Source organism: Muntiacus reevesi, chromosome 8 (assembly GCF_963930625.1).
Source record: "Muntiacus reevesi chromosome 8, mMunRee1.1, whole genome shotgun sequence".
Taxonomy (NCBI): domain Eukaryota; kingdom Metazoa; phylum Chordata; class Mammalia; order Artiodactyla; family Cervidae; genus Muntiacus; species Muntiacus reevesi.
In genome coordinates, this window is record NC_089256.1 from 50,968,466 (window position 1) to 50,995,647 (window position 27,182).

The window sequence follows — 27,182 nt, forward strand, 5'->3', positions numbered from 1 at the left end:
GATTTCTTATTATTATGTCATCATTTTCTACCCTCCCCAAGACATTTCTAACACACACATGCCTTTTTTATTTTTAGTAGAAATTTAAAGAGAGTCTTAATAGAAGCCAAATAATTTTGCATGTGGATTTCATGTGGCATTTTGCCAGTAGGCCTAGATCAAATGAAATAATATGTATCTAGATATGTTTGTGCTTCTCAAACTTTGGTAAATATCCTGGGACACTTGTTCTGGGGAAATACTTGGGGGTATTCCAAATTATCGATAAATATACTACATCTTCCTGAAGAGTTGGTTTTACTCAAAGATTTGGTAGGGGGAACATTTAATATATTAAAACACATATGGATACATTACAGAGTAGAATGTTAAAGTTTTATAAATCTTTTAGAGAAGGCAGTTTTGCACACTTTCACAGTTTTATGCAACTGTGTCCCAAGTCTCCCAGATGTTGGCTTCAGTTCTTTCCCTGGAGAGAAGTTTCAGAAGCCCTGGTTTTTTGTGTGATGTTATCATTTTATTATTCTTATTATTTTATCATTATGAACTGGAGGCGTGAGACAAAAGTGTTTGGTTATACTCATGAAGCCAAGGAAAGTAATACGAACTTAGTGGTGGTTCCTCAAAGTCACTGAGGCCACATCATAGTCACAACCTCAAAATGCAGTGCCTAGGTTTCTCCCAGAGGGATTCTGATTTGGTTAATCTCTGTTGGGGGTCCTTATATCTGCATTTTTGATCTCTACCCAAAGTGATCGTGGTCTGTAACTAGATTTGGGAACCAAGGAACTGAACAGTTTATTCTTACTATAGGCCCTGGGAAAGGGGCTGCAAACTAATACCCCACTGATTGGGCAGAAGAAAGTTTTTTTTTTCCCCCATGTAACATTTTTTAAAAAGTATGTATTAAATTGCCACCATTTCAAATCAGGATACTTTATAGCTTTTCTTTAAAATCCAGAAGGCGGGACAATACTTTCCTGCCTTCTCTCCAAGTCTCATGGCCAGAGCTGAGCAAGCGGTGGTGGCTGTTTTGATGGCCCGTGCTCTGTAGCCCTCCCCAGCATCCCCTCCACACACACTGCCCCAGCTTCACTTGCTTACAACACTGGCCCTCTGGGCACAGGAGGTTCTGCTCCTGCTCAGTGAACACATGGTCCTGCATAATGTTCTTTAATCATAACGAAGAGCTGAGTCACAGACATCCTGGTTCAGCAAACAGGAGTCTATTGCTGCCTCCTTCCTGGCCTCAGTGGAATAGCTCACCTTTATCCCTACCTGGGAAGTGAGTCATGCTAAAGAGAAAGGCTTCGACTGTGAAGTTATAGGGACTCAGAAACCTCACCTCGGCCTGCTGTTTCTCCTTGGCTTTCAGTTACTTCTCTGAGCTTCATTTCTGTTTCTAGAGCCCCATTTTTCTCTCACTGACCTGCTGTATCACAAAACACAAGCACACACACGTGGATCTCTCCTGACCATTATCCTAGAGTGCCCGTGCTGACCATCAGTCTCATGGTCATGAACGTCCGTTTTCCCTTCACTACTGGTCCCTTTCTAAACTCTAGGTCATTCTGTGTTTCATGTATAAAAAGGAGCCCAAATGCCATGAGGAGATAGTTTGTATAGGAAATTGTGTTCAGAATTCCAAACAACAGGCTTGAAGCCATGAACCTTTAGAGCGTGGTATTTCTGTACCCTTGTTGGGAGGCCGTGTCTGAACATAGGGTTTGGCAGGAACAAGAGGTACCATCGGCCTGCATCAGAGTGGGACCCCCACTCCTGTTTTCTTCTGAGATGTCACAGGGGCTCTCTTTCATTCCGTGAGGTCAGAGGATGCCACTGGAATAGCTGCTTGACAGGACTGCATCATCTCTCTGTTTTGTTCTAGTGGCCCAAGCGCTGAATCACAGTTCTCTTGCTTAGCAACTGGCCCCTCGATGGAGTCTAGAGGTCTCACAGAGAATTGCCTCTTCCGTCTTTTATCTGAGTAGGTAAAAGTGCAGGGATGGTGAACATCAGAAATCTTTGAAAAGCAAAGAACATTTTCCTTTTAAAATCTAACCCCTCTCTTGCCTTACCTAGATGGATTCTCTCTGAGGCCTGAGAGTGTGTATGACTTACTGTTCCAGAAATGATGAATATAGGCTGCTGGATGGATCTGCGTTTCTGTACTCCTTTTTTTTTTTTCTTGCAACCAACGCCTCAGTGGCCGACACTGAGAAGTGAGGTTCAGCCTCATGGCCCCAAATCCCAGTCTCTTGTCCCGACCAAATGGCCATTTCCATGTAAGATTCCCAGCCTTGCCTGCCATCTGCTGCCTGGAGCACAGACGGTCACTAGCTTTAGCCCCCACTCTCCCCATCAGGTGCTGGCTTTTCATTCCTTGGAGACATAAAAAGTAGCCAAATCAGAAAACATTCAGTCTAGCTTCTGATGTTGGAAGTTATCAGAATCAGACCTGCCAGGCATATTTTCTGACACATTTCCATTTTCAGATATTTCATCTTAATTAGGGCCAGGTGCTCTCATGTTCATTCAGAACATAATGTTAATCAGAGATACATGTATGACCGCCATATTTTGCCCAGGTCTCACTGAAATGTATAGTGTACAAAAGGACTACCCTGGGGGCTAATTAACATTTGCAAGTATTTACTCAAAGCAGGTGAAAGTTGTATACATTCTAGATAAATTAATAAGAGGGAAGGGGGGAGAAGTTTTGAGGAAGGGGGAGTGTTTGCCAGTTTCACCATGGCGATGCCTGAGAGTGTAGGTGCCAACCTGCCAGGGTTTTTCCCAGTGGGGTTTGAGTGGCCTGGGTGAGGGCGGCAGTGGAACAGCAGTGAGTATTCTGTGCTGTAAATTCATTAAGTAGATTTCATTCAGTCGGTGAGGGTGGGGGGCACGTCCCTGGCACATGGCCCTGCAGGCTCTGAAGTTAATGAGATATTTAATGGTTGCGGCCTCACTGTCATACGCTGTGAGCTTTGTGGAGTCCCACAAGGCCGGGGCTGGCTGGAGTTGCTCCCAAAGCCCTTCACAGGCTCTGGGCCTGGGCTGGGTGGCCACAGTGTGGTGTCTAGCTATTTCAGAAAAGGCAGGTTTTATCCTTACTGTTTGGTGGTGAGAGTATCTTTGTGTAGAAAAGTTCAGTTTAATAAAAACAGACTGAGTCTTCCCACCAGGCACTGGGCTAGGCAGCAGGGGTTCAGATATAGAGAGACGCAGGCTCACAGTTTAATAGGAGAGAGGGCACACAGGGTGGTTACAGACACCACAACCATGGACAGTGTGGTGGAGGGGGAAGGAGAGAACTGCGCAGGGGATGGGCCTCCGCGCTGAGGACACTGAAGGTCATGGCAGGTGGCGCTGCAGGGACTCCAGCTGCTCTGGGCTGAGTGAACAGGAGGGGCAGGGCTGGGGGGCAGCAGAGGATGTGATTGGACAGGGGCAGGGGCTGGCTGGATCGTGGGGGTCTCGCGTGTTGTGCTGAGGAGCTGCAGTTAATTCCAAAGGCAGTGAGGAACATGATGTCACCCGGGGTCAGCGTAGAAGGCTCTGTAACATCTACCATCTGGAAGAAGGGTCGAACCCTGACCCCCATCCTAGCTAAATCACGCCATCCTGTTATTTTGGCGGTCAAAATGCTGAGTTGTAACTCGCTTCAATGTAGGGGTATAGGCCACACCTTCTGAGTAAGACCCCAAGCTAGCTGCAGACCAGAGATTCAGAGATGAATAGGAAATCAGCCCTGTCCACCTGTCCATCAGAGGTCCACACATGTGGAACCTGTGTGGCTAAACCGCTTGTCGGCAGTGATACAGCCTGTTGTAAATGAAGCAGTGGCAAAGATTCATTTCAAATGCAAGCTCTCAGAAGGTTTTATGCAGGACTTAGAAATTCCAGATTCCCCCAAGCTTGTCTTCAGGAGAATTATTTATACTTTATTTAGTTGGAACAGGTTTATTTCTTTTCCTCTGAGAGGTTTACTGTTTTGATCTCTTGGGAAGGGAGAAGGAAAGGAGAAAACAGTCTTCCTGCAGCAGAAAGCGGTTGTTGTTTGGGAGCCTGACCTTTGTCCCGCATGTCCTCAGCTCCCTTGGAACATTCCACGTTAATTACACACTCCGCCGCTGCCACAGCTTTTCCTTTGGCATCCACAGCTTTGGAAAACAGACGGATTGTGATTGCAGAGCCTGAAGCAGTGAGAAAGTGAGAGCCATGGCCCTGCGGGACTGAGGGCCTGGAGGCGGCTTGAGACCCACAGCCTGGGAGCAGAGAGGCCTGGAGTGGGCTCCTTGAGCCGCTGGTCTTGCGGACGGACACAGGCAGAGAGCTGTCAGGCCGTCCTGTTCTATGCCAGCCACTAGCGCTCCAGCTCTCAGATCCCAAAGGGAAGGAATGGCTCAGCCTTGGCACTGGGCTCAGCAGCAGGCCAGTGCAGTGAGAGGATGCTTCCCCGCGCCTTGCCAGTCTGGGCCCACTGGCTGCTTCTCCTCCACTTGTGCACGCGCATGTGTGTGTGTGTGTGTGTGTACTAAATATGTATAATGTGAAACCTGCCATTTTGACTGTTGTTCAGTGTCATTGGCATTCATTCCACTCACAGTCTTGTGCAACCAACACCACTCTCTATTTCTAAAGTGTTTCCATGACACCAAACAGAAGCTCTGTGCTTGTTAAGCAATAACTCCCCACCCCCCGACCCTCCACCCCTAGTACCCTCTAGTCTCCTTCCTGGGTCTGTGAAGTTGCCTCTTCTAGGTGGTTCATATGTGTGGACTCACAATATTTGTCTTCTCCACACTGCTCTTGGTTGCCTCCAGGCCCTGGAGCATCCCTGTCCCCTCACTGGAATCTCTAGACCAGTCCTTCTTCATTCATCCCTGATGCTATACTCTTCATAGGCCTTTCTTTTTTTAAAAATGGAAGTATAGTTGATTTGCAAGATTATATTAGTTTTAGGTATACAGCATAGTCATTTAGTATTTTTGCTGATTATGCTCCATTATAGATTATTAGAAGGTAGTGGCTATAATTCCCTGTGCCATGCAATATATCCTTGTTGCCTATCTCTTCTTCTGTGGGCCTTTCTTGCATGTGTGCTCAGTCGCTTCAGTCGCGTCCGACTCTGCAATCCCATGGATTGTAGCCCGCCAGGCTCCTCTATCCATGGGATTCTCCAGGCAAGAATACTGGAGTGGGTTGCCATGCCCTCCTCCAGGGGATCTTCCCAACCCAGGGATCGAACTCTCATCTCCTGCATTGCAGACGGATTCTTTACCGCTCAGAGACTGGGGAAATTACTCCGATCTTTCTCTGTCTGGGATGTTTGGTTTGAAGTGACCTTTCAGCCCAAGCTTTCTACTCTGCATGAGGTTATATGTATAAGGGTTTTTCTCTGCACTGTTGCTCCACTGCTGAACCAGGAGACCCTGGAGGGAATGGCAGGATGGCACAGAGTAGGTGCTCAGGGCTTTGCTTGTGGACGCGGGACCATCCCAGAGAACTCCTGTCCATTGAGGATGGACTGTCAGAGGGGCTCTGGGGCCTGGCTGCCTGAGTTTGAACCCAGGTTTCACCACTTACTAAGCAAATGGCTTTGGCTAAATTCCTTAACTTCTTTAAGTCTCAGGTTCCTGACCTATATAATGAGGATAGTAATAGTGCCTTTACAAGCATGTGAAGAGTAAATGAATCCAGGTGTGTGAAACACTTAGAGCATGCTTACGTCTGCCGACGCGTGCTAGTTTATAAGTGTTTGCCATTTTAATTGCCATTGTTGTAACCTCCATCACAAAGCTAGGAGGATGAAATAATTCATGAAAGTTGTTTTGAAAGTGACTGGCATGTAATGAGCATTTAGTATTAATAAATGCCAGCTACCAGTGTGTGTGTGTGTGTGTGTGTGTGTGTTTGCATATATAAGCGTATGTATGTATGTATTTTTACATCAAAACCTACTCAGCTCCGAGACTAGTCCCAGGGGCTGAGGCTAACTTGAAGTTGCACTTTTCTGATAAAGGGGACTGGACCACCCTGCGGGCAGATGAAAACAAACCTGCTGGCATTTCCTGTTCTTTTGAAGACAAAAACAGAGAAATAGGAAGCCTCAGAAGATGGACACCAAGGACAGGTCCTTGTAGGAGTGTGGTGAGGTAAAAATTAGTACAGCCTGCACTTTTGGAGGTGTCATCTGAGTTCACAGCGGTCTTAGCATTTTCACCTTTAAAAAAAAAGTTTGGGAAAAAACTATGTGAATTTGCATTCCTTCTAACCTCAGGCAAAAGATTCTCACACTCTCTATCCATTTGTAAGACGGAGTGGGCCTTATTGTTTATGTGGCTAACTCCAGTTTCAATCAAGATTCTCATTTTTTTAAACCCACAGGAGAAAAGTTATCCTCTATGGAAACCAAGCTTTACAAAACTTGTCTCTTTGCTCTGATTTTAATTGCCAGTTAAAAGAAACCTTAACCCTGCTCATGAAATTGCCATGTGAAATGTTATCAGGGCATGGATAAGCACTGGAACTGGAGAAGGAATGACCTCCTGGCAAATTGGTACCTCTTTCTGAAGAAAGGAGGACTCAAATCTAGTTGGAAAGTTGAACCTCAGCTTCCAAAGGTGGAGGAAATACACGTGTGTATGAGTGTGCATGTGCACGTGTATGTAAGCATGTTAGGGATGCACTCTGGGAATGGAGCATGGTTTCTGGGACTCATGTGTCATCTCTCCTGCTCAGTTCAGTTCAGTCGCTCAGTCGTGTCCGACTCTTTGTGACCCCATGGACTGCAGCACCCCAGGCCTCCCTGTCTATCACCACCTCCTGCAGTGTACTCAAACTCATGTCCACTGAATCAGTGATGCCATCCAACCACCTCATCCTCTGTCGTCCCCTTCTCCTCCCACCTTCAATATTTCCCAGCATCAGAATCTTTTCAAATGAGTCAGCTCTTCGCATCAGGTGGCCAAAATTTTGGAGTTTCAGTTTCAACATCAGTCCTTCCAATGAATATTCAGGACTGATTTCCTTTAGGATGGACTGGTTGGATCTCCTTGCAGTCCAAGGGACTCTCAAGAGTCTTCTCCAATGCCACATTTCAAAAGCATCAATTCTTCTGTGCTCAGCTTTCTTTTTTTTTTTTTTTTTCAGCTTTCTTTATAGTCCAACTCTCACATCCATACATGACTACTGGAAAAACCATAGCCTTGACTAGACCGGTCTTTGTTGGCAAAGTAATATCTCTGCTTTTTAATCTGCTGTCTAGGTTGGTCATAACTTTCCTTCCAAAGAGTTAGTGTCTTTTAATTTCATGGCTGCAGTCACCATCTGCAGTGATTTTAGAGCCCCCCAAAATGAGATCTCCACTGTTTCCCCATCTATTTGCCATGAAGTGATGGGACCAGATGCCATAATCTTAGTTTTCTGACTGTTGAATTTTAAGCCAACCTTTTCACTCTCCTCCTTCACTTTCATCAAGAGACTCTTTAGTTATTCACTTTCTGCCATAACGGTGGTGTCATCTGCATATCTGAAGGTATTGATATTTCTCCCGGCAATCTTGATTCCAGCTTGTGCTTCATCCAGCCCAGCGTTTCTCATGATGTACTCTGCATATAAGTTAAATAATCAGAGTGACAATATACAGCCTTGACGTATTCCTTTTTCTATTTGGAACCAGTCTGTTGTTCCATGTTCGGTTCTAACTGTTGCTTCCTGACCTGCATACAGGTTTCTCAAGAGGCAGGTCAGGTGTCTGGTATTCCCATCTCTTTCAGAATTTTCCACAGTTTATTGTGATCCACGCAGTCAAAGACTTTGGCATAGTCAGTAAAGCAGAAATAGATATTTTTCTGGAACTCTCCTGCTTTTTCAATGATCGAGCAGATGTTGGCGATTCGATCTTTGGTTCCTCTGCCTTTCTAAATCCAGCTTGAACATCTGGTAGTTCATGGTTCACGTATTGTTGAAGCCTGGCTTGGAGGATTTTGAGCATTACTTTACTAGCGTGTGAGATGAGTGCAATTGTGCGGTAGTTTGAGCATTCTTTGGCATTGCCTTTCTTTGGGATTAGAATGAAACTGACCTTTTCCAGTCCTGTGGCCACTGCTGAGTTTTCCAAATTTGCTGACATATTGAATGCAGCACTTTCATAGCATCATTTTTCAGGATTTGAAATAGCTCAACTGGAATTCCATCACCTCCACTAGCTTTGTTCATAATGATGCTTCCTAAGGCCCACTTGACTTCACATTCCAGGATGTCTGGCTAGAGGTGAGTGATCACACCATCGTGGTTATCTGGGTCATGAAGATCTTTTTTGTATCATTCTTCTGTGTATTCTTGCCACCCCTTCTTAATATCTTCTGCTTCTGTTAGGTCCATACCATTTCTGTCCTTTATTGAGCCCATCTTTGCATGAAATGTCCCCTTGGTATCTCTAATTTTCTTGAAGAGATCTCTAGTCTTTCCCATTCTGTTGTTTTCCTCTATTTCTTTGCCCTCATCGCTGAGGAAAGCTTTCTCATCTCTCCTTGCTCTTCTCTCCTGCCCAGAGCCCCTGAACTCCATGTGTGTGCCACCGTCACTTTCAGTCCTCCCCCTCTGGCCTTGTGTGTCCCTCTGCGCTGGATGTGGGCTGGTGCCATGCTAGAGGGATCCCCCAGTCTCAGCCAGTACCCACCACAAGTATGATAAAATAGCATAATTTTTTTTTCAGTTGAAGTATAGTTGATTTATAATATCATGTTAGTTTCAAGTTATATATGTATGTGTATGTGCTCAGTCACTCAGTTGTGACCGACTCTTTGCAACCCCATGGACTATAGCCCGCCAGGCTTCTCTGTCCATAGAACTCTCCAGGCAAGAATACTAGAGTGGATTTCCATTTCCTTCTCCAGGGGATCTTTCCAACCCAGGGATTGAACCTGCATCTCCTGTATTGCAGGTGCTTTCTCTACCACTTGAGCCATCAGGGAAGCCCCATATACGTATAGATATATAGATGTATATAGATATATACATATATGTATATATATTTAGATGCAGTTATATATATTTCAGATTATTTTTCATTATGGATTATTAAAAGATATTGAATGCAGCTCCCTATACTCTATAGTCCTGGAGGGGGAAATGGCAACCCACTCCAGTATTCTTGCCTGGAGAATCCCATGGACAGGGGAACCTTGCAGGCTACAGTCATGGGGTTGCAAAGAATTGGACATGACTTAGCAACTACACAGATACTCTATAGTGTATGAGTGCCTATCTAGTGTATGAATAGTAGCTCATATCTGTTAACCCCATGCCCCTGATTTTTCCCTGTTCCCTTCCCTTCCCCCACTGGTAACCATAAGTTTGTTTTTTATGTCTGAGAGTCTGTTTCTGTTTCGAATATAGATTCGTTGGTATTATTTTTTAGATTCTACATATATATATCATACAATATTTGTCTTCCTCGGTCTGACTGACTTCACTTAATATAATATTTTCTAGGTCCATCCATGTTGCTGCAAATTGCAGCATTTCATTCTTTCTTATAACTGAGTAGTATACTATTGTGTTTATATACATCTTCTTAAGCCAATAATCATCTGTTGATGGGCACTTGGATTGTTTTCATATCTTGGTTATTGTAAATAATGCTGCTATGAACTTTAGGGTACATGTATCTCTTCAAATTAGAGTTTTCATCTTTTCCAGATAAAAATGCCCAGGAGTGGGTGCTGGATCATATGATAGTTCTATTTTTAGTTTTTTAAGGAACCTCCATACTATTTTCCATAGTGACTGCACCAATTTACATTCCCACCAACAGTGTAGCAGGGATCCCTTTTCTACACATCCCCTCCATAATTTATTATTTGTAGACTTTTTGTTGATGGCCATTCTGAGGTGATGCTGTATTTTGGTTTTGATTTATATTTCTCTAATAATTAGCAGTGTTGATTTTGTATGTCTTCTTTGGAGAAATGTCTGTTTAGATCTTCTGCCCATTTTTTGGTTGTTGGGTTTTTTTATATTGAGTTGTATGAGCTGAAACAGTATTAATTTTCTTACTAAGATCAAAGGGGTTTACTTTTGTATGTGTGTGGGGAGCAGGGGAGGCCAGGATGCAGACTGGTTGTCAGTAAATGCTTGCTGAAGATGGAATGGCCATCAGTTCAATTTCTCCCCTCGCCTCTGCCTTAAACCTTAGAACACCACTGTTATGTATCACATACTGAGCTTAGATCCCTGAGCCCCTGGCTTTTCCTGGGAAACCAGCAAGACCTCTGAAGTTGCTTGAGTACCTATAGGTGAGGAAAAGGGCCAGGGGAAGAGGGGATTCTGATGATGCTCCTTTTCCCAGTCAGGCTGGTTAATGCAGCTTCTAAAGCACCTACCTGTCTTCTGCTGAGCTGCTGACCTGCAGTGAGAAGCAGACTAAGTCGGGGTGTGCAGTCCCCTCCAGTCATCACTGCTCCCACCAAGAGGCAGTGGGGCTTGGGGCCTTACCCAGGGCTCTCCAGTCAGGCTGCTTGCTCTGTATGGCTCCTCCCATGTGTTAGCAGGTGTCCTTGTGTGCGTGCACACACACGTACACCCCCCCCCCCAACAAGTAACAAAGTCACTTGAGGAATCGCCCGTCAACAAGATCTGAACAGCCGACTTCCCTAGCACCACGTGCACAGGCATCCAGAGCTGGATGTGGAAGCCCCTGGTCTGAGACACGAGGCCTTTGGGCCCTCCCAGCCTCTCCCCCATCATACAGGGCGCAGGTTTTGTGGAAGACCCAGGACCAACAGCAGAAGGAAAGGAGGGAGAACTCTCATCATCCGTCACCTGCCATGCACCAAAGTGTTCGGATATTAGTTCATTTAATTCTCTGGCAATACTTCTCGCGAGGCATCATGCTCCTGCTATCACAGGGAGGAAACTGAAGCAAGAGGAGGAGGAGGAGTTGCGTTTGTGCATGTCTGTGGCGTCAGGGGGCTGTCGGCTCTGCATTACCTCACGTCCTCCTCACAGCAGTCTCTGGAGGTGTGATGCTTGGTTCTAGTGGAGCTCGTGCCAGGGCACAGTGTGACTGACTCCCAAGTCTCTTTCCTCTTCTTTCCTCACGCCTGAGTGTGTCCCTGTGGACCACAGTAGCAGCATCACCTGGGAGCTCATCAGAAATACAGGATCCTGCCGCTGTCACCAGCTGAATCCCAGCTGCACTTAACTGGGTCTCCACACATACGTTTTGTGTGCACCGTAAAGTTTGCGGAGCCCTGGCGTTTACTGCACAGCTCTGAGGAAGAGAGATCTGAGCAGGAAAGAGGAAGAAGAGCGGGCTTAGCTGAGAAAAGCTTCCTAGAGGCAGACTTGAGCTGAGTCATATGGTACCATGGAGGAGAGGCAGTCCCATCTGCTTAGAATGGCCTCAGCAAATACCTACCCCGCCCATGTAGGAGGGTCCCTGGCAGTGCAGACTTACAGCTCCTGCCCGTATGAACAAGCGGATGGCATGCGTGAAGAGGGGAGGGTTGGCACCTGCACAGGCCGCCTGGCCCCATGCACTGGAGATTGCCACCCTGCCGGGAAAGGCGGGCAACTCAGAGCTGGCTCTGCAAGGTGTGTGCACCTGGATGGCCTCTCTGGAGGAGAGCCAAGGCTAGAAGGGCTTCATTTGGTAAAAGCTTCCTGAGAATCTCGCAAGGAGTCAGCTCTGAACGAGGAAAGTGTCAGGGATCCTGTGTCAGCAGCTCCCCATGCACACATGTCTGGGCAGAATGAATGGCAGGGCGCCTGGTTGGGCCCTGTGGGCCTGAGTGCATGTGGGGAGGTATCTAGGTCTTGGGCAAGGGTCCAGGCGGCTCTGAGGAGGGGAGGGAGGAGGCCTGGCAGGGGAGGGAATGTGGAGGATGCAGGCCTACCTATGGCGTGGGTGCAGGTGTGAGCAGGGTGCTGGCTCTGGGCTCCAGGGGGCCTGGCCTGACTCTGCTGCATGGGTTCATTCTTTCTCTCCTTTGCCTCCTTCCCAAGGTGTGGCCACATCCTAGGTTTCTTTCTGCTTTTTCTCAGGCTAAGGACTATTTGGGAACTTGTGGCCTCCCCACAAGACAGCCTAGCAGGTTCCACATAGGACGGACAGCAGAGCAGCTCAGCCTCTACCCCCACCCTTGGTGGAACCAGAATTTTCAGGGTGAGGGCCCCCATGGGGCATGGGGGTGAAAATAAGCTCCTAATAATTTTGGCTGTGGTTCCTCAGTCAGCAGTTGGGCAGGCTGAGTGGCCATGGGGAGAAAGGCATGAGGAGGGCAGCCAGGAGCCCTGGGAGAGGCATGGCTCTGGGAGCGGTGTGCAGCAGATGGCTATTGTTTTCAGAGGATTCTTATTACTCTCCACAGGTGGTGGCTTGGGCTAGTCTCTAATTCTAAGGCCTGGGCTTCTCATTGCAGTGGCTTCTCTTGTTGCAGAGCATGGGCTCCAGAGAATTCGGGCTTCAGTAGCTGCAGCACGTGGGCTCAGTCGTGGCACATGGGCTTAGTGGTCCCAAGGCATATGGGGTCTTCCCAGACCAGAGATCAAACCTGTGTCTCCTGCATTGGCAGGTGGATTCTTATCCACTGAACCACCAGAGAAGCCCTAAAATTCCATTCTTAATGTTCATTCAGATCCCGGTTGGCTATTCTGGTTCAGTCCGGGCCCCAGCTCTCTGACCCAGAGACAGCTGAGAAGCCCCAGGCCCTGTATGTTCCTCTCCTGAGTTCTTCTCCAAGGTGTTCCTCCAGCTCCAGGAGCACCAAGCCTGCCTGTGGGCATCTGAGTGGAAAACTGGGTGTGGAGAGAGGGATGTTTTCGGCCTTTAGAGCCAGCACCCTGGGCTCAGCAGAGATCCTGGTGATGCGTCTAGAAGGTGTGGAGGAGACGAGCAGAACAGATCCAAGGAGGCAGCTAAAGGGCACACTTCCCAGTTTGGAGGGAGAACATCTCCGCAGTAAATCAGCCCCCCATGGCAGGGAGCAGGGGAGGCTCATGAGTGCTGGGTGAAGGTGAGGGTCGTCCAGAAGGAGCAGAGGGAAGGCAGGTGTGCTCCAAATTGTCCACAGAGACGTCAGCGCATAAATGGGCCACGTCGGCCAGCATCTCATGGCTGTCCCTTCCCCATCCTCCCAGCCTGGGCCTGTTTGGGAGAAATGCACAAAGGCAGGAGGCATGAGCGAGGTGCCAGCACTGAGGCAGTTGTGAGTGGCACAGGGCCACACGGATCTGAGCTGGGAGGGTCGCCTTGTTCAGCTGGGAGAGCGAGGCTCGGACACGGCAGTGACCTGGTTGGTGTCCCTGTGCCCCTCGGTTATCACGGTTAAACAGCTCTTGCTGTTGATGCCATGCCCAAGGCATTGGCATCTGGGCCTGGAGCGCCTGCCTTCTTCAATCCCTCTGTCCGTCTGTCAGTCCTGTCCTCTGCTTGCTACTGTCCCGAGTGCTCCACTTCCCTCCATTCCCCACCAGGTTCCCCAGGCCACCTCCACCTATCTGCTTCCAGCCTTGCCTCCTCCCAGAGATCCCTCACCCCACCAGGACCCCTCACTCCACCAGGGACCGTCCTAGTCCACAGGCTGCCTTGCTTTAACCCTTTGTTACCCTCAGCATCAAGGTAAGTCTCCCTAACCTCCCTGACAAGGCCCTTCACAGTCTGGCCCCTGCCTGCTGCCCATCTCACCTCCAGCAGGGCTGGACCACACTCAGTTCCCCAGGCTAGGCACACTCTCACTGCCCACCTCTGCTCTTCACCTGCCAGACTCTTCATGTCTGAGCTCACAGGCCAGTTTCTCCAAGGTTCAAGCCTTCCTTGAACCCCTCAAGACTGGGTGAGGAGCCTCTCTTTGGGGGACTTAACACTCCCCATTGTTATGCTGGCCTATCTCTTATCACCCAGAGTTGCGACTGCCTGTTGGCTGGTCTGCATCCTCCCCAGATACTAAGCTCCACGCGGGTAGAAGTGATACATGTCTTTCTTGGTTATGGTTGTCTCCCAGGGCTCAGAATGGTGTGTAGGACACAGTAGACTTTCAGTAAGTATTTCTTCAATTAGTGAATGTGCCAGGTGGTCCCTGGCACTTTGATTGAAGCCCCTCATTCTCTCAGGTTTACGACGACCACACTCAAGGGTTTAGTGACTGGTGGAGGCCCCGCCTCTGGGAAGGGGCAGCCCTGAGTTACAGACGGGCTTGACTCCACAGCCCCTGCTCCGAACCCCTGTGCTTGTCGGGTGGGACTGCAGTTCTGTGGTCTCTGCCAGACTCCCTGGCATGTTTGGAGACCAGGAGGGGCCCCAGTTGCAGTGACCGGGGCACGGGGAGCGGCTGAGATCCCAGGCCACCTTTGAGGAGTTGTTTATTTTCTGAGCCAGACAGTTCCGATAACCCCCTAGTAATGCTGCTCTTTGATTCAGCCTGGCTCAACTGCGATCTGAGCCGGTCCATCAGGAGGACAGATTATTCTGTGGAATTTCTTCTTCCTTTTCTTCTTTAAAAGAGAGAAAACAGAGAAGACAGCGCTGTGGAATGCCAAGCTGCGAGGCTTCGGGGCAGAGTGCAGCCGGCTGTGGGGGATCGCGGGCAGGCCAGGGACAGTCTGGATGTTTGAGTGGGCTGGACGCCAGGCATGTGTGGGGCTCAGGTGTGCCCTGTCCAAACGACCCTGAATGCTGCCGCCCGGCACACGGGTCCCAGGCAGCCTCTGGGAGGAGTGGCGTTACAGTGGAGAGCGGTCCTTCAGAATCTGGGGCACACGGGGCCGCAGGAGGCCTATGCAGCACGGGTTGAAAGGAGAGCCACTTCCAGGCCAGCCCTGGGGTAGTGGGGAGGAGGAGGCTGGCCCAGCCCGCGATTCAGGGCCTCTTCTCTGCAAAGTGCTTATGAATGAGCCCAGGACAGAGTGGTCTCCCTTCACTGTCCTGGACTCCGCCAGGTTGTCACCATATACAGGTGGTGACCCGTGAACACCCTCAGCAGCCCCCAGGCAGGGCAGGGTGTGAGGGGCACATGGAGGTAAATACCTGCTCCCCTTCTCTCTGACCTCACTATCAGGCTGGGGGTGAGGATGAAACTGTCTGACATTTGTCCCAAGTCACTGTCCCCTGCAGAGAAGCCACAGAGGGGCAGAGCCTGGGCAAATCTGAATATTCTCTCTCCAAACACACACCCCTTCCCTGTACCATCCTGTGGGGACCCTACTGAGCCTCCTCTTGTCCTCAGCCTGAACTTTCAGATGATGATCGTGTCCTTTCCTATTTGACCTCATACACAAGGATTTAGAATGCCTGAATAATTTAATCCCATGGGGACGGCCCTTTGCTTTAGAGGTTTCATCCACATGAAGACACTGTGGCCACGCAGATGAAGTGTGGACTCTGGAGGGTTTCAGTGCTTTGATAGAATTTGGGAGTGGCTCCCTCCATGGCCTCGCTTTCTTACCCTGCACTCCTATGCCTGGCAGGATGCCCATCGCAGGCATCACCAGAGGGTCTTCCCAAGGTGGACCACCCCCATCGCGGTGAGTGGTTGTCCGTCCTTGGTGGGCCCTGCAGGACAGCGGTCTCGGTCTGATTCCCCTTTATGTCCTCCATGTCCTGCACACTCCAGGCCCCTGGGATGGATTACTGCATTTTGGTTTCAAAGGCTGCTGGGGTCCTGGGGTTGTGCACAGGGGCGGGGCATTTGCAGACAGCATCCTTGTGTGGTTAAACTTACTCAGTGATGGCAAGGGAAGAACAGGCAGCAAAGGCTGATCTAAGAATTTTAGGGAAAGGACTGATGTACGGTGACCCTAAAGGAGAGTGTGATTTTCCTTGGTCAGAATCTGAAAAGCATGAGACAAAGCCAAGGCTTTTGTTGGTATGGGAAGGCGTTGTGGTGCCGGGGCATGTGACCTCTTAGGTCCCAGAAGGGTGATCTTGAGCAAGCTGCTTCCTCTCTCTGTTGTTCCCGGGTCATCTCTAGGATTTTTTTAGCGGCAGGATTTTGGTTCCAGGGCCAGAGTCATGAATTACCCCAGGATTCCTGCCTCCAAGTGCTCCAGGGGCGGGGAGCACATGGGCTCACTTGGGTCCTCCTGCACTTACGTAGCCTGCTCCATGGTTCAAACTGGCCTGATGAAATTCACACCCCACCCCTGGTCTTGATGTGTGGAATCACCTGTCCTGTCTTCCGCTCTGCCAACCAGTCCTCTTCTGAGCACCAGAGTGCTCAGAAAATCCATTCTCTGAGTTCTTTCTCACTGCTGCTCTGAACTTGGTGTGAGCACCCCATAGGCTCCACTCATTCCCAGGTCCCGCCGGGAACACAGTGCTAAACAGGGAGGGCGCTTCCTCCTGCTCCACAGCCTCACGTCTGGGCTTAGCCTCACAGGAGGGCTGTGTGGCCACAAGGACATTACTTAACCTCTCTGAGCTTCCATTTCTTTATGTGTAAGGCGGAAATAGTACTGGTCATAGATGCTGTCACGAGGGATTGAGAGAATGTGTGTAAAGCTGAGTGGGGGCTGTAATGAGTGGTGGCAGCTAATTCCCTCCTCCTTGTTATTTCCAGTACAGTGCGTGGTCTGCACTAGGCTTTGAACAAGTATTTACTGAATACTTAGAGGTATGGGTGATCCTCACTTCTGAGAAGGAGTTGATGAGGGCAGAGACCTCTGGGGAAACTGGAGGAGAGATCCCAGGTGTCATCTTGATGGGGCAGGGGTTGGGAGTGCTTCCTGGTCTCCTTGCTGGCTGTGTGGGGCTGAAGCCTGGTGTCTGTGCCCTGTGGCCTGCAGGAGAAGAGCTGGCTACCGGTTTGTGTGTATGTGTTGAGGATAGTGTGCCCTGTGGCTGAGGGCAGATTTGGAGGGGGTCTGGCTTCAGGGCCCCTCCCTTTCTCTTCTGCTTTGATCCCCACTTCTATGGCAATTCCATGGTAGCTGGTAAAGAATCTGCCTGCAGTGCAGGAGATCCTGGTTCGATTCCTGGGTCGGGAAGATCCCCCGGAGAAGGGATAGGCTACCCACTCCAGTATTCTTGGACTTCCCTGGTGGCTCAGACGGTAAAGAATCCACCTGCAATGTGGGAGACCTGGGTTCAATCCCTGGGTTGGGAAGATCCCCTGGAGGAGGGCATGGTAACCCACTCTAGTATTCTTGCCTGGAGAATCCCCATGGACAGAGGAGCCTGGTGGGCTGCAGTCCATGGGGTCGCAAAGGGCTGGACACAACTGAGCGACTAAGCAGAGCACAACTGATGGCATAAAGTCCTGGGGAGACGGGGAATTTTCCTGCCTTGCCTGCTCCTGCATAGCTGCTCAGACAGTGCACCCGGAGAGAGAGGAGATGGGCAGGTTTCAGCAACACCCAGTGAAACATCAGGGAGGGAGGGAAGGAGGGAGGCAAAAAGATAGGATCAGTCCATCCCTATTTCCTGAAAACTGTATTTACAAGCACCCACAAAGGACCGAAGCATAGAGACTCAGCAGAAACAAATACTGTGTAGCTATTGCCCTGTGTGCTGCCCTATCGGCCCCCTCCCCTGACAAATAGCACATTGCTGGGGCTTATAATTGGGAAGCCCCCAGACAAATGGTGGGGCTTTGCTGATGCACAGAAATGGGTTTTGAAACAACAACAAATCCCTGTTGTACTCACAGGGTGCTGTTGCATTTAATGAGGGATTGATTATTGGAGTTTGGTGATTACTACACTGTCTTGAAGTTCATTCCCGAAGTTTCATGGATGGTGAATCCTAGTCCTGGCTCAGAACCATAGGCTTTGAAAGAAGAAAAGGATCCAGACCTGATTAATCCACTTAAGAGGCACAGGAATGAGGCTCTGGTAGGGAAGTGACTTGCCCAAGGTTGCCTGCTGGTGGATCAGAGCCAGTGAACCGGGTTTAGGGTCCCTGCTCACCACATACCCGGCTCAGGTGGTGGGGAGTGGGAGAGTAGGGGTAGTGTGTGCTGTGGACAATCCATACTGCTTCTCACTGAACATGAGGTGTGTCCTTGGCTTCCACCATCTCTGATGGTCTTGTTTTGCCTGCCTTATTTCATAAAATCCTCACAACCTGTTTCCATATGGTGAGCCTGAAGCACAGAATGCTTTAGCACCTTGCTCAGGGTAGTAAGCAGTGGACCAGGATATGAATTCAGACTCTCTGCCCCAGAACCTACATTCTTTTCTCTTTTTTTTAATTTATTTATTTTTAATTGAAGGATAATTGCTTTACAATATTGGTTTGATTTCTGCCATACATCAACATGAGTTAGCCAGAGGTGTACGTATGCCCCCTACCTCTTGAACCTCCTTCCCACCTCCCACCCTTTCTCACTCCTCTAGGTTATTACAGAGCCCCAGTTGGAATTCCCTGAGTCAGACAGCAAATTTCCATTGGCTATCTGTTTTACATATGGTAGTGTATATGCTTCCATACTACTCTCTCCATTCATCTCACCTCTCCTTCCTCTGCCCCCCCAACCCTTGTCCATAAGTCTGTTCTATATGTCTGTGTCTCCACTGCTTCCCTGCAAATAGGTTCATCAGTACCATCCTTCTAGATTTCATATATATACATTAAAATATACTATTTTTTTCTTTTTCTGACTTACTTCACTCTATAGTAGGCTCTAGGTTCGTCCACCTCATTAGAACTGACTCAAATGTGTTCCTTTTCATGGCTGAGTAGTATTCCATTGTATATATGTACCACAGCTTTATCCATTCATCTGTCAATGGACATCTAGGTTGCTTCCATGTTGTAGCTATTGTAAATAGTGCTGCAATGAACATTGGGGTACATGAGGTTTGGTTTCCTCAGGATATATGCCTTGGAGTGGTATTGCTGGGTCATATGGTAGTTTTATTCCTAGTTTTTTAAGGAATCTCCATAATGTCTTGTGGCTATATCAATTTACATTCCCGCCAGCAGTGCAAGAGGGTTCCCTTTTCTCCCACCCTCACTAGCACTTGTTTGTGGATTTTTTGATGATAGCCATTCTGACCAGTGTGAGGTGGTATCTCATTGTAGTTTTGACTTGCATTTCTCTAATAATAAGTGATGTTGAACATCTTTTCATGTGTTTATTAGCCATCTCTATGTCTTCCTTGGAGAATTATCTGTTTAGGTCTGTTGCCCACTTTTTGATTGGTTGTTTGTTTTTCTGGTATTGAGTTGTATGACCTGCTTGTGTATTTTGGAAATTTTTTTATTTTAAATAATTTTATTTATTTATTTTTGGCTATACTGGGTATTCATTGCTGTGTGGGCTTTTCTTTGGCTGTGGAGAGCAGGGGGATACATTTTAGTTGTGATGTGCAGGCCTCTGGTTGCTGTGGCTTCTCTGTGGGCTTCACTTGTTGCAAGGCACTGACTCTTGAATCAGGGGCTTCAGTGGTTACAGCACTGGATTTTAGAACAAAGACTCAGTAGTTGTGCATGAGCTTAGTTGCTTGGCAGCATGTGGGGTCCTCCAGGACTAAGGGGCCGAACCCACATCTCCTGCATTGGCAGGCAGATCCTTACCGTAACTTAGCCACCAGGGAAGCCCCAGAACCTGCATTCTTAACCCCATCATGAACTGGAACATTTTTAAAGTCAGTGGACAACTGATACATACTTGCCTCCCCCTCCACCCCAGACTGACTTCTAACCCCTGGGGAAGGAAGCTGGCAGGACTGGGCCCTCCCTCCTGGCATCTTCAGCACCCTGCTTCCAGGAAGCATCTCCCAAGTAGTCCCTCCAAGACCCTGACAAAGTGAGAAAGCTCAGCAAATATTAGCATAAAATTTGCAAGTGGCCATGCCACCTATTTCATGGCCATTTTCAGGATAAAATAATATCACTGCTGTTCATGCAGTTTTCATTTCTTTTAAAATTATTTAAAATACCCTGTTTCTTTTGAGCACAATCCTCAGCATCAGCATCACCTGGGAGCTTGTCAGAAATGCAGCTTCTGAATGAGGATCTGCATTTTAACCAGACCCCAGGTGAGTCCCCGGCACAGTGACATCTGAGAAGTGCTGTTGGCCATGACAGGTACCTGAGGGGTGGGGCCTGTGTCTGGCCCATTGCTGTCCCCCTGCCCCCACTCGCACCCCAGTGCCTTGTTCTGTGCCTGACAGGTGGGCTAGCCCCATGTTTGTGTCAATATGCCGATCACTTGTTCTACCCTTGACCAAGACCCATGCCACAGTGTGCAGGAAGGCAAGCAGGGGCAGGCGCAGGCAGTGGTCAGCCCAGAAGAAGTGGAGGGCTCACAGGTTGCTTCTGGGCTTGAGAAATAACAGATTTTCCTGGAGTTCAGTGGCCTTTGCACCCCTGTCAGCCATGCCAGGGTGTGAAGGGTACTGGGCTAGATTGAGCTTAATTCAGACACAAGGTTAAATTCCACCTGTCCCTCCCCATCAGCCTTACCACACATGCCTCCGTAGGTTCTGCTCAGTGTCCCAGAAAACACCCAGCATGTGTTTTCCTGGCATTCTGGGAACTTCTCTCCCATGTCCCCTAGTGCCGCGGGGCTCTTGGGAGCAGTGAGCCACTTCTGAAGGTGACTCTCTCTGGCTTAGTCTTCACGCTGATGAAAGCCCCTCCCTCATCGGACTTCTGGGAAAGGGCCGGATTGTGGAGCTGAGCTGAGGCCCCCTGAATGAGTCATGACCAGCCCAGCCTGCTGGCTGCAGGCCCTGCGTCACCTGATTGGTTCCAGGGCTCACACCAGATTTGAGTTGCTCCTGAGCAGTGATGTACAAGCCCTACTACTTGGAGGCCAGGGGTTCTTCTGGGGTCAGCATTGGGAAGGACATTGTCCACAGCACGGTGGGCACCACTGAGTCATTTTACCATCTAGGGGTCTTCATGGCTTACCTTTGTCATACCCACATCTCATCACATGTGTGGATTCCTGAGCTCATGAGACCAACTTTTCTCCCTTGCCTTCTCTGTCCTCACACCCGAGAGGGACCTGGCTCCCCAAAGAGAAGACCCCCATGGCCCCAGCTCAGAGGGCTCAGGGTGCTCTCTCCCTGAACTGCCTTTCTGAATTGTTCCACCAACTTCATCAACATCCTCCTCTTTTTTTTTTTTTTTAATATTATTTTATTAGTTGGAGGCCAATCACTTCACAACATTTCAATGGGTTTTGTCATACATTGACATGAATCAGCCATATAGTTATACGTATTCCCCATCCCGATCCCCCCTCCCACCTCCCTCTCCACCTGACTCCTCAGGGTCCTCCCAGTGCACCAGGCCCGAGCACTTGACTCATGCATCCCACCTGGGCTGGTGGTCTGTTTCACCATAGATAATATACATGCTGTTCTTTCAAAACATCCCACCCTCACGTTCTCCCCCAGAGTTCAAAAGTCTGTTCTGTACCTCTGTGTCTCTTTTTCTGTTTTGCATATAGGGTTATCGCTACCATCTATCTAAATTCCGTATATATGTGTTAGTATATTGTAATGTTCTTTATCTTTCAGCCATCTGATTTTACAGTCTCTCATTCCCTTGTTCGTTCATTCTATAATCCATTCATCCACCCATTCATTTGAAACTTAACATTGTCATGTTCCAGGTGAGGTGCTAGGGGGAGGCAGTTTAGACTGTGTGGGGAACTAGGGGAGCCAGGAGAGACTGACAACCTAGAAAACAGGGAGAGTTGGTCCCAGAGACTCCCAGGGGGCCGATGGGCAGCTTCCATGGGGGTGAGAGTGGGGGGTGAGGGCAGGACAGGTGGTCAGAGGGGAAGTATCTCAGCTCCCTGGCCCTGGTGGAGAGTGCCTTCTTTTCTTTAATTTTTTCAAAAAAATTTTGGCTGCATTGTGCAGCATGTAGAGCCTTAGTTCCCCAACCAGGGATCAAACTTGTACCCCCTGCATTACGAGAGTAGAGTCTTAACCACTGGACTGCCAGGGAAGTCCCAATGATGTGTTAATTTCTGCTCTACAGTAAAATGATTCAGTTATAATAGGACCTTGTTGTTTATCCATTTCTACATATAATAGTTTGCATCTGCTAATCCCAAACTCCCGATCCATTTCTCTTCTTCCCCTCTTCCCCCTTGACAACCACAAGTCTCTATGTCTATGAGTTTGTTTTGATTTTCATAGAAAAGTTCATTTGTGTCATGTTTTAGATTATACATATCAGTGATATCATGGTATTTATCTTTCTCTTTCTGACTTAGTATGATAATTTCTAGGTCCATCATGTTGCAGCAAATGGTATCATTTCATTCTTTTTTATGACTGAGTAGTATTCCATTGTATATGTGTACCACATCTTTATCCATTTATCTGTTGATGAACATTTAGGTCGTTTCCATGGCTTGGCTATTGTGATTAGTGCTCCTATGAACACAGGGGTGCATGTATCTTTTTGAATTACAGTTTTGTCTGGATATATGCCCAGGAATGGGATTGCTGGATCATATACAACTCTATTTTTAGTATGAACCTCCCTTACTGTTTTCCATAGTGGCTAAACCAATTCACATTCCCACCAACAGTACAGGAGGGTTCTCTTTTTTCCACACCCTCTCTAGCATTTATTTTATAGACTTTTTAGTGATGGTCATTCTGAGTGGTATCAGATGATACCGCGTTGTTGTTTTGATTTTCATTTTTCTAATAATTAGCAGTGTTGAGCATCTTCTCATGTACCTATTGACTATCTGTATGTCTTCTTTGGGAAATGTCTATTTTGGTTTTCTGTCCTTTTTTCAATCATGTTGTTTGTTTTTTTGTTGTTGAGTTGTATGATCTGTTTGCATATTTTAGAAATTAAGCCGTTATTGGTTGTGTAGTTTGCAAATATTTTCTCCCAGTCCATTGGTTGTCTTTTCATTTTGTTTATGGTTTCCTTTGCTGCACAGAAGCTTGTAAGTTTGATTAGGTTCCATTTGTTTGCTTTTATTTCTATTGCCTTGGGACCTGTGAAACACTGGTATGTCAGAGAATGTCCTGCCTATGTTCTCTTCTAGGAGTTTTTTGGTATCATGTCCTAAATCTTTTTTAAACCATGTTGAGTTTACTTTTGTGTATGGTGTGAGGGTGTGTTCTAATTTCACTGATTTACATAGAACTCTCCAGTTTTCCCAACAATACTTGTTGAAGAGATTGTCTTTCTTTCATTGTATATTTTTGCCTCCTTTGTCGAAAATTAATTGACCACAGATATATGGGTTTATTTCTGGGCTCTCTATTCTGGTCCATTGATTCATATTTTCATGCCAATACCATGCTGTTTTGATTACTGTAGCTTTGTAGTATTGTCTGAAATCTAGAAGGATTATGCCTACTGCTTTGTTCTTTTTCCTTAGGATTGCTTTGGCAATTCTCAGTCTTTTATGTTTCCATATAAAGTTTAGGATTATTTGTTCTAGTTCTAGAAAAAAAGTCATGAGTAATTTGATAAGAATCACGTTAAATTTGGAGCAGGGTGCCTTCTGCTGGCAAGGTGCACAGAAGGGGGCACCAAGTGGATAGCTCAAGAGGGGCTTGAAGAACCCTGAGGCCAAGGTGAGGCCACTGAAATTATTGAGGGTGCTCTGGGGATGGAGCAGAGAAGAAGAGGGTGTGGATGTGGGCAGAGGTGATAAGCAAGGAGGTGAGGAGGCTACTAGACTGATGGTGCGGCTGCAGTGGGTGGTGGGAGCACAGCTCTGGACAGCAGTTACCAGTAAGAGGGTGAGAAGGCCTGGAGGCCCACTGAATTGGATGGGGTGAGGGGGCAGGCCCAGGGCACTCTGAGCCCCTGGGGATGAGGGGTTGGAGTGTGCACAGTGGGCCTGCTGGCCTAGCCGGAGGTGGCTGTGGCTCCTTGGGGTTCTCGTAGCAGATAGAGGGCCCCAGGCTGAGTCGGTACTGGCTGCTCAGGCCATTGTGTTGCTGACACGTGACTGAGATACTTCATACATGTTTTCTTGCTTTTCTTCCTCTGTTCCCTCAATGTCAGAACTCTCCAGAATTCTGTCCTGCCTGCTTTGTACTGTGTTTGTGACCTGTATCCAGCCCCCTCCTGGCACCTGTTCAGGACTGAATGGGTCACACCCCTCTGCGTCCTCCCAGGTTTGCTGTTGGCGGCTTGGCCATCCCTGTAGGAGCCTAGGCCTGAGGGCTTTGAAGTTCCATCTGCTCAGCTGAACCCTCCAGCGTCTCTTCTCCATTGTCTCTGCTTCGGTTCCTCCCCATGCAGGGCCCCCTCCAGGGCCCAGTCAGTCGGCACATCTGGTTTTCCAGAGCCATTTGTTAGACCTGAGTGACAGTGAATCCCCAGCCCCACCCACCGGCTCACAGCTCCAGGGCAGCAGGTGTGGGAGGAACCCGGGATGTTGAGACCGGCTGGGGAACTGCAGGAAGGTCGGAGATGAGGATGAATGCTTTAGAGAGGCGCATCCAGTCCTCCTGAGGGCACGGAGGAGGGGCCTGGGGCCCCGGGGTGTCTCAGGCCCACTGACAGCCTCCCAGATGGTTCCCAGCAAAGGAGGACCGTGGGCATTTGGAGGGCTGTCCTGCAGCATGGGTGTTCACACCCCATGATTCCAGTGCTCTGCCAAGTGTTAAGAGTCCCACAGAGGTGGGCAGGTCATAGGTGGCACTGCTTTGGAGATGAGACAGTCATATCAGATGCCCTAGAGCAGGAAGCCTTGTCGAGAGAGAGACCTGCAGACACCTGGCCAGGTAGACAAGGGCTGGTCCCTGGGGCACACCAAGAACCTGGGCAGGAGGGCGTCTGCCATCTGGGAGGAGCACCCACGGTGACAGCCAGGGTCACTCCTCAGGGCCTGGCGCAGGTCAGGGTCTGGCATGTGTTTGCCCTTGGGGTCCAGGACTGCCCCAAGGGGCATCTCATCCCCATCCCCACATTATTGCTGAACCATCCAAGGTCCTGAGAAGCCCATGACTCACACAGCTGGTCCTCAGCCCAGGCCCCCAGGGTCCTATCTCAGGGCTACCACTGTCGGTGTGTTCACACCCGGTCTCAGCCTGTTTGCAGGGATGTCCCACTTGCCTCTGTAAAGGTTGGGTCTCATAGTGAAAGTGAAAGTCACTTAGTCATGTCCGACTCTTTGAGACCCCATGGACTATACAGTCCATGGAATTCTCTAGGCCAGAATATTGGAGTGGATAGCCTATCCCTTCTCTAGCAGATCTTCCCAACCCAGGGATCAAACCGAGGTCTCCCGAATTGTAGGCAGATTCTTTACCAGCTGAGCTATCGGGGAAGCCCAATAGGTGGGTCCAATAGGTGCTCTGTTAAATATCTGATTACTGATTGGATCTTCTCAGTTCAGTGCGCTCTCTGGTGTTCCTGCCTGTCTCACCAAGGACTTGGAGAGAGGGCAAAGTGGACTTCAGGACATCTCTCTGTTGACTGATCACTGCTGATAAGGGGGCCCCTGTCAGTCCTACCACTGACAACCTGTATGGCTTTGGGGACATTTCTTACACTCTCTGACCAGCAGGGTTAGAGACCTGCCTGTTTCAGGCCTTGCTAGCAGGAGATCCTAACAAGGTCACCTGTGACTCCTGGTAGTATGAAACACCCTGGGGAGACAGGCAGTTTAAAGCTTCACGGCGCCCACAGCTCCACGCAGTCCATGTCCTCTCCAGTTTGATCCCACAAGGTGATGGTTCTCCTAGAGAATGAAGGGTGAGCGCCCGTCCCACAGAAACTCAGCTCAAGGCTGAGGGGCAATGCCACCGCTCTGAGGTCAGCCCTGCATGCCCCAGAACTGTCCCCGTCACCTTGCAGGACTGGGGCTCAGTGAAACACTGGGCTGCTCCTGAGCGTGGGTCTTTCGTCTCAGAGGACTGGAAAATAGGGTCCCTTCCAAGTCAAACAAGAGCTGACTGACCTGGGACACAAGCACAGGCATGAGGGAGGTATGATACAGTTTCCTGACCCAGCCTTTGCTGATTAGGTGGCGAGCTTCTCCAAGTGGAGGCCGGCCTCTTGTGTTCCTTAGAGGCTTTGCCCTCAGCTCTAGGGACGCTTGGCGGTGGGGGGGATGGGATGCGGGCGAGTGAGCCACAGTGAGATGTGCTGTGAGTGGGGCCGTCCTTTTGAATCCCCAACCTACAACGGAGCCTTCTTGGCCTGAGAACCTATGGCCTGAGCTCAACCTGTCAGCACAGGCTTCTCCAAACTTCTGGGGGGGAATGTTGTGCAGACTATCTGGGCCTTGTGTGTTTCCCCATCTTTGCTTCTCCCCTCTTGGAAGTTAAAGTAGAAAACTGGGCCTTAGGAGGTAAGAAGGGCCAATCCAGGAGACAACACTCATGAAGAAACAGGGAGACAGAAGGATCTGTGATTTGGGGTGGTGGGAGGAGGAGAAAGGGACGATTCATGGCAACTGGGTTCTTTTCTGGAGAATGTGAACTTCAGGTTCTTAGGCCAGGGTCTCTGGTTGACATATTTGTTGGAGTGACCTCAGCAATGATTATCAGGGGAAAGATCCGAGGGAGGAGATGGCTCAAAGTTACTTCAAATATTCCTTCCCATAAAGATGAGTTTTCCTCACTATAATTAGTCCACTAGCTTTTAATAGTCCTTTTTAGGATTATTAATTAGGATGTATTTGATGTAAACATTTAGAAAACGCATCTCCCGTAAACTAGAAGCCTCTTTGGCTTCTGGAAGGACTTGCTGTTTACAATGGACCATCTGCCCCGGGGCTCATTTTACAGTTAGGATTATTTCTAAAGGGGAAGAAACCTTATCCCCTCCCGTGTGGGTCTCCAGGTGACCATAGGGTTGGGGACAAGCCTCCATACAGGCCCAAAGGCAACAATTAGGCAGTGTAACACGGCTGGGTATGGGCATGGTGGTTATCCTGAGAAACTTTTGGAAGCTTTCAGAATCCATCCTTTCATTCATACCGAGGTTTCCTGCATAATCAGCAGGTGCCACTGGCAGTGCCTGTGAATATATGTAGTCAGCCCAGGACCTGTGAGGAAGGCAAGGGTCTGGCGGGCTCTCCAATTCCCCCCGACCCCCAATCAATGAACACCAGCAGCAGCTGCATCTCCTGATGGCCTGGTCCCCAGCACCTGTGGCCTTGGGGTATGCTAGCCAAATTGAGAAATGATTGCAGTCCACGTGCTGCTCCTTGAAATATCAGCCCACGGTAGAATCCGAGGCATGGATGAAAAGGGACTTTGGAGATGAGAAGATCCAA

The 27,182-nt window shown here is 48.8% G+C and overlaps 1 protein-coding gene across 1 annotated transcript in view; it reads left to right on the forward strand.

Annotated features, from left to right (window-relative positions):
• The window catches only part of XXYLT1 (xyloside xylosyltransferase 1), a 178,380-nt gene that overhangs the window by 143,692 nt on the left and 7,506 nt on the right, over window positions 1-27,182 (forward strand). The gene's annotated exons all lie outside the window — the stretch shown is intronic.